Below are 12635 nucleotides of genomic sequence, written 5' to 3'. Positions count from 1 at the left end.
CAAACACAAAATAGTGAGTGTGTTATAACTTCAGACAGGCAGCACGAAGTTTTATCGGGTAATTCAACTGATATATTGGTTAACGAAGAGGTGACGAATGTCCATCTTTCTTGTTGCGTACCAACTGTTATCGATCTGAACCCCTAAACGGACATAGGGAAAATGAATCATTCTTGCGGGTGATCTTCAAACATCAAGGCAACTGTATTATAAACATTGGTGCGTAAAAAGAGTGAGGGGCAGCCAGCTGTGGAGGGGGCAGATGAACAAGTAGCACAGACAAAGAACAAACAGATGGTACAGCGTCTTGTCAGCCTTTGTGCTGCGCAAATTAATGAGGCAAACTGACGACCAAGCCACAGCAGCACTCACATTAACAAATGAAACAGGCCCCAGAAAGCGCTGCCCAAGCCCGGCGCTCACTATCCAGCCCAGAGCGGGTTCTTTTTCCGCTCACCGGCGCCAAATGAAATGTGCAGGTTACACGGTTCGGACGTGAATCGAAATCATTCCGGTTACATGTTTTCTATAAGTTTGCGAAATGTGGATGGGGAAATGCTAAATCATCTATGTGATTTAGAGCAAGCGAGAAACTAAATTGACCACCCGCCAGCTACTTACACGGGCCATCCGTAAATCCAACTCAACGTCCGTTGTTTGTTATCGAGTGGAGAAGTGTGGCTCACTGGTTAGAGGAGGCAGACCGGGAAGCAGAGGTCAGCCCGGGACCAGTGTTCAATTCCCGGCTCGGCGGGGTCTTGAGTCCTAAAATGTCCATGGACTTGACAATTCTCGCTCCGGTGCCTACTCGATTCACGGGTTCACACTCTGCGACTCTGGGCAATAGCTTGCTTAATCTCCACAACGGCCCCTCGCGGCGGGATGCCTGGCTTTCACCTTGCGGATAACCTGCCGGGGTTATCTCACAGGGGAATACCAGGACGGGTTCCCTAAGCAAGCGCTTAGAGACCGCTTGGTGATTTGCGCTATATAAATTCCTGTACATTTACATCGATCTTTTGACGGACGCCGCCCGGGACGACAAGACAAACCGGAAGCCCAGGCGGGAGCCCACCCCGCACCTGGACGTGTGGGCAGGAGGAGAAGGGCGGTTGGCGCTAGTGGGACTCCCGTGAGGTGAGAGCCCCGCACCGAAGGAAGAGACCGCCACCGCCTCCCGGAGACGAGTACCGGTGAGTGGGGGCATTCTGAAGATATCGAGTCCCCCGTGAGGGGCTCCAACGGTAGTGCCACGGTTGGTGGTGCCACGGTTGGGGGGGGGGGTGGGGGGGGGGGTGGGGGTGTGTGTGTGTGTGTGTGTGTGTGCGCGTGTGCGTGCGCGTGTGCGTGTGTGTGTGTGTGTGTGTGTGTGTGTGTGTGTGTGTGTGTGTGTGTGTGTGTGTGTGTCTCTGGGTGTGTGTGTGTCTCTGGGTGTGTGTGTGTGTGTGTCTCTGGGTGTGTGTGTGTCTCTGGGTGTGTGTGTGTGTGTCTCTGGGTGTGTGTGTGTGTGTCTCTGGGTGTGTGCGTGCCTGCTTACAAGGAGTCATGGGAGACAGGAGATTAGGAACGTGCGCGCGACCTGATCCGATTCGGCAAGGTTGCACGTGCGCATCACTTGTCTCCAATCTCCCTTGACTTCTTGTAAGCAGAAACGATTACAATAGAGTCTCGCAGCGACGTACGCTTTGCGATCGGTTCGCAGGTGCGAGACCTAAAAAACGGTGTCCACAGTTGGTAGAACTGTTAGTTGACAGGTCTATACAACGCCAACCGAAGGTGTATGTCGTCATCCCTTCCAGGTACGGAAGGGGCTGAGTGCCTGCAGGGTGGTGTACAGAAGCAGGCCGGGATGCACGGGATCCGATAGGATCGGACACGCCCCCACGGTCCAGCAATCCGGCGTCACAACTGCCGTCCGACATCCGAGGCCTCCGCCCATAGCAAATGGGAGGCACATTTACCAAATGTAGGGAACCTGGACATTAGACGGTGTGATTTCCACCACCAGAGCCTCCTGAATTGTTGGTGTATCTTAACTCGTGGGCTTCTTTGGGGAAGAAGGGTAGAAGTACTTATTAACGCGCCCACTCTGTGGGAAACCAGACTCCGAATGCTGCCTCTGGGAAGGTAGCTATCCCGTCCCAGACCAGCTGTTAATGTACCAGGAAACGGCGCGAAGCGCCAAGTGACCGCGTCATGGTGCTCGAGCTTAGCCCACCGGAAATTCTAGCAGGTGAGAGTCGCAGCCATGTTGGAGTCAGAGGAGGCTACTGGACATGGGCGCCATCTTGAAGTGGTATGGCGGGTAGTGTGCGTGCACTCTGATTTGTGGCAACGGGGATGATCACAGTTATAAACAGATCAATACAGGTAGTTTAAATCAATATAGTTAGTTTAAACAAGGATGGGAATCGGAGAAACACGGCTAGGTGGGTTAGACCTTAACCCACGTGTTCCTAAAGCGATGGAGAAGTTGCTACGGCAGTGCTCATACATGAGGGAGTCCTCTGAGATCACCGCAATTCGGACGGAAGAGGGGTGAGTCGTTGACCGATCCCGAAAGTATAGCACACTAATTTGGCCAGTATTATACTGAATTATATCTCTCTCGTGCGAATGTAGATGAAATCAATGTTCTGGACTACCGTGAGCACATAAAGCTCCCTTGGCTCACGAACGAGCATTGAGCATGTCGGAGGAGACCGGTGGAGGCTTGGGAAATTTAAGAGACGCTCAGGAAGCGCCCCGGGGCAGGACGGCCTAACAGTGGCTTTTTACAAAGAGTTCAGGGATTTACTAGTCCCTCATTTGGTAACACTATTTGAAGAAATTAATGAATCAGGAGAGATGTTCCCATCAATGAGAGAGACTCTAATAGTCACTATTCAGAAACCTGGTAAGCCTCCGGATGAGTGCTCCTCGTTCCGCCCACTGTCCCTATTGATTGTAGATACTAAAATATATGCTAAGATTCTTGCCAATCGTCTCGCACCGCTAGTTCCGACATTGGCCAACACGGAGCAGGCGAGATTTGACCCGTGGCGTAACTTAACACACAATATGCGCACTTTTTTCGGGCAGTACAACATGGTAATGCTAGGATTAAAGCTGCTGCAGTCTTCCTAGACGCAGAAAAAGCGTTTGACTCCGTAGAATGGGGGTTCATGGGGGGCGGTACTAAGGAGGATGAGGGCTGGCGAAATATTTATTAAACCGGTGGCTGTTCTGTATACCTCTCCTTCTGCAAGAATAAGGATTGGGGATATGGTCACAGCTCCCTGGTCTGTAGTTTCCTACTACAATAAATATTTAATTTTTACCTGGAGCTCTCCTTTGCACTTAATAACTCAACAGTGAGGCCTTGGTTACACAGACTTACAGTTTACCATAACAAATACACTTCAAACGTACTAGAAACTGAGGGAGTGGAGGCCACTGAAGACAACAGGGCTCTAAGATATTTGTGTAGCATATATTGTTATATGAGAGTCCATATCGTACACTGTATTCATGATGCCACAAGACAATGCCTAACAGTTTGGTATAGGCAGAAGACTACTGTTCCTTACTAATTTTCAATTAGGCTAAAGGAAACATCAGTAATTACTGAAAATGACAGTGGTCATTCTGGGTTGCTGAAGTATATTCCCTTATTTTACCCTTGTTGGAGGCGGATGGCAAGTCTTTAGCAGCATATGTAGCCAAGCAATAAACCCATGCCCAACAATACCCCTCGGACCCTAAGAAAATTAATAACATTTTTACAATTTTAATTCTGAAACTTTTAGTTCTTAACTGGCCGATTACTTGTTTTAGTGCTTTAATAGTAATAATGAAAATCATTCTTGAGCCAGGATATGTTAAATGCTTAATTGCACATTGGTTGCTTTCAGTCGGCTAAAGCCCAATTTCCAGTCCTGTGGCTGTTCCATTCAGTTTTGTTTTATGGGCTTATGCTGTGGGACCAGTAAAGGTGCTGTTCATGGTTAGAACTGTTGAAACCAAGGTGCAACATGCTACCATCTTTGACTTGCTAACATTTGATATAGCATTTTAGGAGTTCAACCAAGTGATGGCACATGGTAATACTTAATATTGTGGGTGGGGCATTCCTATGCTCTGGAACGTTCATACAGATTAACCAGGAATTCTACATTAAAACACAACGACTATAATTTGCAGGTGATTCAGAAATATGTTAAGGCCTTTAACTGAAATCATACTTAAAAATCATAGGAGAGTCTTAACTTCCTTCCTTAAGTTGTCAAAGTGAACACAGTATACTCAGTCACAATGGCACATTAAAATCAGAAAAGGCATAATAAAATACAAAAACGCATTAATGGGGAATTTTAAACTCAAATCTTTTCTTTGTATTCAACAGGAATCAACTACTGTTAACTGCTGGAAGGAATACATCCGAATGTGTCTGTGGAAAATTACTAAGTTAGAGATTCAGGTCTGTAATTTCACGTAACTTTCTGGGCGTATTCTAAGAAACACTTCCCTTAATGACAGTGAGCAAGACATACATAGGCTCCCCCTGAATCAATTATTGCAAACTTGTGCACCATGTGCAATATCTAGTTTTGGCAGTGGCCAGCATTCACCAATCCCCCCGCTTTTATCAGTGCTAAGCAGTTAACCAGCGATTCATGAAAAGATTCAGAACGGATGCTACTAAGTAACTAGCTGCAAAAATACTAGCACCACATACAGATTTAGTCATGTTAAAAGAATGTTCACTCTAAGATTATATGGTTTAAGACACAGAAGACCTTCAAATAGTACTTACCAGGTCAAAACAGTAAACAAATCTAAGCTTGTGACAAGTAAGACATTATTAAACAAAAAATACCAGCCAACATTCAGAATCCTTGCATAAAAAATGAGTTCTGTTCACTATTTCCACTTCCATATCAGGAAAGATAAGTGGATGCTACTAAACAAGTGCACATAATTACTCAATCAGAAAATGATACTATCTGTGCTGAAAGAAAATCAGAAACTTTGATAGTTTGGTCTGGAGCAGTCAAGTATGAGGAACCACAGCTTGCCTACGTCAATACGGTGATAGTTTCAGAGAAAGAAGTGATGCTGCTCATTAGTTTGAAATGGATTATATAGCGGTTTCCCCACAAGATGGGGTCCATTATTCCAAATGAGAAAGGTCATTAACAAACAGTGACAATTTAAAGCACCACAGGCAATCTACCTAGAAGTGGGTGTTCTGGCAAATTTACACCTAAACTGTACAATTCTCCCTGAAATGACGCAGAATCCCAAAGCTTCATACAAAGCAACAGTCCTCTAAGAATATGGTAAAACGGAGTTCATGATTTTACCATTTGGAAAAGAATGAACAAATATGGCTGCCAAGGAAGGGCGGTCGGGATACAAACCCTAGCCATACAAACAAGCATTGGAAATGCAATAGGTCTCGCATTAGGAAAGTTTGAACTATTGGTCTTATAAATGACATTTATTTTATTTATGTGTTGTATTTTAAATGAATAGCTTTCTCATTTACAATGCCAATAGTTATAACTTTTGCAAATGTGACACCTATAGCATTTGCGGGGTGCGGATCCCTTTAAAGTAGCTCATGGCCTCGCAGCCGTGAAAGTGAAAGCAAAGCAATTAGGGGGGAGGTGGGAGGGAGGCTGATGGCTTTGATGTGTGAGCGCACGCTGATAAGCTTGTGGGAGGGAGGCTGGGCTGCCTTTGATTTGGTAATGCGAGGCAGGCAGGCGGCTGGTGGCATTGTAGGGCTCAGAATGAGAAGCAGGAGGAAAAATAGGCAAATGCTGAGAGAAGAAGCAAAGATGGAGATGGTACAAAGGGATACAAGAGGGCGAAGATTAGGAGAATTGGTGCATAATGTGGAAGGAAGAGCATCGACCATTGCGAAGGCAGAGTGTGTGACAAAGAAAACAGAATGCCCAGAGTGAAAGATGACATAGAAAGGCACTGCTCAGGAGAGCTAAAATGAAATAGAAGGGTGCATACACACCGAGATAACAAGGACAGCAGAGCAAGACGGGAGGTGACACAGCACTAGAAAGGCTACAGATTTGGACAGTGGGCACGAACATGGACGGCACAGGGAGAGAAGAACAATACTAGCAATAAGGGCAAATAGTGCAAGTGTATTCCTGGGAAGGGGGATACTCCATGAGAGACAGCAAAGACTATAAGTAACATAGAGAGCAGACAGTTTGGGAGAGAGTGTATCAAATGATGAAAGAACACAGACTAGGAAAAGGGACACCGGACTGAAGGACGGCCACCACAAAAGGCACAGTATGGCAAGACTTGTAACAAGCAGACTCCAAGGGGCTGCAGGTTGGCTCTGTCCGTACGAGGTACAGAATAGCGGCAATGAAAGTGCACAGAAAAAGTGTGGATTAAATGGGAATAACTGAAACGATAAAAACAAAAACAAGACGGAGGGCATTGCTGTGGGGAGGGGGGGGAGGAGAAATGCGACACGGCATGAAGCAGCAGGGGCCTTTGAAGTGAAGCTTCACTTCAAAGGTGTGGGAGGAGTGCGGCTGAGCCAGAGCGCACGCTGGGGGAAGCTTGTGGGGCGGAGCGGGAAGAGCTGCTGGGGAACAGATGGCTGGCGATTTGATGCTGTGCACGCGCATTTTAGGTAAATGCGCTTGCGCATTGACCTAAAAGCGCACGGGCACAGCATCAAATCGCCAGTTAGTTTAAGTCTGTTTAAGCCCCTATAGTCTCGCTTCGCTCAATGCGCATGCGCATTGAGAGGCGAGACCTAAAAAGTATTTTTGGACTGGTTGGGTTTGCAAAACAGCACCCAAATAAACTACAAGATTGTGAAACAATGTCCTCTAGAGAGATAAGAACAAAGTGGAGTTGCTGGACTGTAATGCACAATGGCAAGTTGGGTGAAAACCAAACACTATCACCACAAGTCATACTAACCATACAGCATGCTGGTGGAAGGATGATAATGTGGGCCTGCTTTGCAGCAGCAAGACCTGGAGGACTCATAATCAGAGCCCACCACGACTCTCTCTGTATACCAGTGCATTTTATAGGAAATGTGGAGACCATTTGTCTACCAGCCAAAGTGTAGCCCGATGTGGATCATACAACAGAACAGTGATCCAAACAAAACCCACAAGTAAGCCAATGACAGAATTGTTTAAAAAGAAAATAATCAGGATTTTCAGGACAGATAAAAGTCAAGATTTCTCCCCTCACCCTCACCCCCCCCCCCCCCCTCCTCCACAAAAGGATGCTATGACGGGACCTAAAGAGGTATGAACATAAATTAATGCCAGAAATACCAGCCAACCTTATGCAATGTTGTAAAAAAGAATGGGCCAGAATTACTCCCAGGTGATGCGATATTGAAAAACTCAGACTACCATTTATTGCTGCTGAAAGGGGTTCTGCAACGCTACTTAACGATGGAGTACACCTTTTTCCAACAATGCTACTGAATGATGCCTGTTATTTTCTTTAAGATATACTGATAAAAGTGAAATATGTTTAATAAAAAATAATGGTGTGATTTGCATTTTATGATGTTAGACATGCCTACTGTTAAGACTTGGGTAGGAAATGGTGAAGGTCAGATAGATCTTAATATGCAAAAACTCAGGCTCCTAAGAGGATTGTCACATTACCCGCACATAAATACTCTACCGCTGACCGTTTAGTTCACTTACGGCAGAATTGGCACAGAGGGGTATTATTTTAAAAATGGCACTAAGACTAGACCACAGCATCATCATTGCAACACACTTTTCACATCTTTCACCCAAGTAAGGTAGCAAATTGTTTCACCCCTTCAAAGGTTGCAACACTGCATAGAGAACCCTAGATCAGAACTTTTAAAAGTTTTTATCTTTTCAAATGTGGTACTTTTCCAGGGGAACCTTCAAGGACTTGCTTTTACCAACTAAGGAAAGGGTTCAAAATGAATTTTCAAAATTCTCCACAATTCTTACCAGCCAACGCCTCTTGAAATAACTTAAATTCAAAGATTTGCCAACACTCTCACATGAATTCTTAAGTAAAGGCTAGAAGAGCTTACAAGAGAGGCTGTGCGATATCACACTACTTTATAACTTCACATTCCTGTTGCTGTGATAAAGCAGACCGACATCCAGCAGGAAGTCCAGTCAACCTAATATGAAGATAAGAGGAACTACAAAGGATTTATAATGTTTTAAAGTTAAATGTGACACCACAAGTGTTGCTGAGAAGACTGCATAACAGCAGCTCAGTAAAAAAAATCACGATGTCCCGGTTTAAAACAATAAAAAGGGCACAAATATATTAAATGTTTGCATGGACTCCAAGTGAGGAAACGAAGAAAATTAAATAATAAATATGCACTTTTTTTCCGTTTTATAACTAAAGTTAAAGATGATGCAAAAGATGGATCTGAATTTCACACATTTTACAATGTTCATGCAAGCCCCACTGGATAATATAAGTCCACTTCCCAAAGACTAGTCACACTATTCAAATAATTCTACAGTGTCTGTTTTGATTTTATCTTTTGTGAGACGAACAGGAATGTGTTTGGAAGGTAGGCGTGATCCTGCCACAGAATCGGTTGTTCAGCAAGTGCAGATATTGAAAGACAGACAAGGAAGAAAGGGTTAATTGCTTAGAAATTAACCTAGATTAAAATGTAGCAAAACGTACAGCCCTGCAATACACTAAACAAAAACCATAGTAGGGAATGAATATTCACTCAATAGTCGTTGGCAACATTAGACAAGCATCTCAACCTTGTGATTGAAATCAAAAATATTTTCTTTTTTCTATGGTGGTGACCAGTGGAGTTACAGTGCCAGGAGAATAAACTGCAAATATTTAGTGGTAACAAATTATTAAATATTGTGGTTGGTGTGCTGCTTGACTGAAGTATCAAAAAGTAGAAATTATTTAACAAAGTCAATTACTGACCTACTTCCGCACCTACATGCTTTATTCTCATTTGAATTTCTGATTCTATATTAAAGGGAAAACCATGTTGAGATGCAAAGCTGTTTCTGTACCCCCTTAACTGTACAGAGATGCAAAGCTTTTCTGGACCTCCCTAACTTTCAGAGACCAGGGTAGGGTAGTCGAAGAGTGGTTGTACTGACTGCAATGACAACTGAACTGGATCTCTTCCCACTTCCAATTCTAGCCAAGCGTTGTTCAGATTACACACAAGAACAGTACACTATATTATTTGTGCCATGTATTCAAGAGGTAAAGTCTCCCTCACACTGTTTATAAGGACAGGCGGAAATAGAAATTTAAATAAGGTTTTGACCATGTCAAGCCACATGGTCAAAACTATTTAAATGAAGTGAAAGAGGAATACATAGGTACAGAGAAAAATTGTACAAAAGCGTGAGCATTTAACTGGTATCCGTTTAAAAAACCATACAGGTAAAACAAGAGGCAACTGGGCAAGAAACATGAAATTGGTCTAATAAAAACGAACTCTGCGTAACTATCCAATGGTTAAAGTAAAAAATAATAAGCGAATTGAGTTAGTACTGAAATGTGAAAGAAATAATTTGCACCAAGGCAGGTTAGAATGTCGAAGCATATTTTACAGAACAGTGAGCTTACCTTATCCTTTGAAGATCTTATTGATTAAAAACCAGCATTGCACCACTCAAAATGGTGTTTTCTGATAGCAGTACGTGTTCTTCTCACAGCTTTATCTGTTTCTTTGCACAACAAAATTCCTTAGGTGCCTTTGAATAATATAGTGCAAATCCAATACTATGTAGGTCTGTCTCTTAAATCCAGTTTCACTATCTAGTGTTGCCGCATCCAATACATTGTTCTCAAAATGAAAATGCTTTTTCAAATAAACAAAGTCAAACTCCCATGAAAATGCAGCTTATGTGCTCAGAAAGCAATTTATCCAGTTCCTTTGAAGAAAGCAGCATCAGAAATTCGGGTTGGCACGTCCATCTACTGGTCTACGAGGAATTTGGCAGTATGGTTTACTGGTCCTAGGTGGTTTCACATTTCCTGCCTGCAAACAATAAAACAAAATTGAAATCAGTCCTTTGCTGGATAGGTCTCATTTTTATACGGGCAGTAGGATACAACATTTTAAATGAAGTGGCTTTCACCATGACCAGCTAGTCTTGATTTGTTGGAGTCAAACGAAATGACAGTCATTTCAGGCAAGGACTCTATATAGCTCAAGTGAAAAGCATTTCTCTGCCCAAATGACTGGTAGATAGCTTAAAAAAAATAAAAAAATAAAAGATGAACAAAGAGATGCACAACTCTAAAAAACTAGAAGAACATACCATAACCAGCAATATTTAATACATTATCAAACAAATAGGTTAAGAGGAACATTGGAGATGAAAGACACAACCAGAATTAGAGATTACAAGATGACATTTGACATAGGAGGAAGCAAGAAATAACAAATAAAACGCAAAACCATGGTTCCGCAAACTTGATGTTCTTATCCCCATACCAGAAGACATTTCGAAAAAGGTCCGATGGGCGCTATAAGTGTTAATTAATAATCACAATTTAGGAAAAAGTGAAAAGGGGTAACAAACTACGAAAATTAGGCTATACGAATCTTATGGTCCTCGACAGAAGCTACATTTGATGCTTCATTTTTGCTTATAAAAAAAGAGGCAACCCGAACCACTTTTTACATAGTCACACGTGACGATATGGATAGACTGGCGTATATATTTCACTAATAGGTTCCTATGAACAACCCAAATTAAAAAACACTAATCCTTTATGGGTTCCGGAGTAGCATGCTACTCGCCAAAAAAGCACTTCAACACCCATGGGATAACCAGCGCTATATAAATGCAAACCTTATTTCCCCTCTTCTATCCCTCCGCTATCCATCTCGCTCCAAATAACTGACTAATATCCACCACTCAAATTACTTTCATATTTCACTATACTAATTCACCTCTAATCCTTTATGGGTTCCCGAGTAGCGTACTACTCGCCGAAAAAAAGCACTTTGACGCCTCGTCAGGGGTAGTAAGAGCTATATAAATGCAATCACAATACAACACGATTTACTATTCAAAACAGCACATTAATTAAGAGCATCATTGATGCTGAATCTGTTCTGCGTCGGTTTTAAAATATCTCATCTCCACCCATTCCGTAGTACGCACAAACAGTAATACATGTTCCGTGTTTTGTAATTCGTCCTGCTAAAAACTAAAATAGGAAACGGGCCAAAATGTAGCAACAACGTACTGTGCGTTTAAATCAAAGTAGTAGCGCTATATCAAGACAAAAAGCAGCTTCCAAAGAGGTGTTCATTCGTACAAAACTTTATGATTTGATGTACTACGTTCCTTTAAATGTGTTGTTTCTGTAATCCTGTTGAAATTTGTGCGCACACATCTGGTTAACAAATATAAGTGTTTTAATCACCCTTCACCTAGTTAGGCATGGTTTACACTAAACTAATGTGAAGAACAATCAGTTGCATCTGCCTTTTTGGGTTGCAGTCTCCATCTGACGACTTAATTTAGCTGACCAAATTATTTCCCTTTCGACTATCCCACACATTTTTTGATGGTGCCATCAGTAACTGCATGCTCCGTCCATTTACAGTTTCCTTATCACACGGAGCCACCTCCCCGGCTGAGCTGTCACCCTCCGGTAACTCGGTTGATTGCGCTCCCACACCCAGTTCGCTGTTTGAATTGGTAGTCACCCACCTAGTTGAGCTGTCAACTCAACCGAGCCAACGCCGAGACCGAGTATGTGATCACCCTCTTCTACCAATAACACAGGTTGTATGTACCACTGCCCTCCTTTGACTGTGCTGCCACCTACCATTTTTCCAGGTAGTGGTCTCAACAACCCCACCCCCGGACTCTGGCCCTTCTGTCACCCAGTGTCACAACCATCCTACCTCTTGACTTACTCAGCGACAAGACCTCACGTTCGCAGCCTTCTTTTGCCAACACCCCTTTACTTCTTAAGGGGGCGACTACCAAGCGCTGCCTCGCTTTCTCCCTCCCCGCGGCCGCCGCCCCAGCGCGCAGTCACTCCAAGAGGTGGAGATTGCGGGCCCCGCCGCCGAGCAAGATGGCGCCACTTCCGTCCGCCCACTTCCGCCCCACACACCGTCACGCGAGCGTCTAGTTCCCATTAGAGGAAAGCTCGCTAGGCGTTCTTAGGGAGGAAGCACGTCAGAAGCCGAACTGTTCAGTCCAGCTCTGAACTCATTGAAGGTGGGTGTCTCCGTAGGTCTAGTGTTATGGTGGTTGTAGGTTTTGCCTGTGACAGCTGGGGAAGGCGGGGCCTCGCACATTTAAGAGCAGGGTAGTGTTTCCACGGACGGTGAAAAGTAGGTTTGCTCAAGGATAATGGTCTGTGTTGTGATGTACACAATAATAAACTGTAGGAAACTGAAATGTGTTTCAAGTATTTATTTCAGTCTAACGAGCTTGCGAGAGAAGGGGGGAGAACAGCTGTCAATGGGATGTAGGAAGGTAGAAAGCACGTCAGCTGGGTGTTGACGTCATATAAATAGGGTTACAACATTCCACTGCGTGTCATGTGGATAAACCAATAACAGTGAAGCAAGGCATGACCATAGGAAAAAACTAGACCTGCAACATCTCTTT

The 12635-nt window shown here is 43.7% G+C and overlaps 1 protein-coding gene across 16 annotated transcripts in view; it reads right to left on the bottom strand.

The window, feature by feature from the left end:
* Positions 1-12148, bottom strand: part of EPN1 (epsin 1) — a 533434-nt gene extending 521286 nt beyond the window's left edge. For 8 of the 16 annotated variants that reach the window (XM_078654882.1, XM_078654890.1, XM_078654886.1 and 5 more), the window contains exons 1-2: positions 11930-12136; positions 9616-10030 (exon numbers count right to left, since the gene is read on the bottom strand). The gene's annotated coding sequence lies outside the window, so the exon portion shown is untranslated. Of the gene's footprint in view, positions 1-9615; positions 10031-11917 lie in introns of all 16 variants that reach the window. The other 8 variants (XM_078654881.1, XM_078654889.1, XM_078654894.1 and 5 more) reach the window with 2 other exon arrangements.
* Positions 12149-12635: the final 487 nt, after the last annotated feature.

This window comes from Lissotriton helveticus, chromosome 7 (assembly GCF_964261635.1).
Source record: "Lissotriton helveticus chromosome 7, aLisHel1.1, whole genome shotgun sequence".
NCBI classification, from domain to species: domain Eukaryota; kingdom Metazoa; phylum Chordata; class Amphibia; order Caudata; family Salamandridae; genus Lissotriton; species Lissotriton helveticus.
This window is presented reverse-complemented; position numbering and strand designations above follow the sequence as displayed.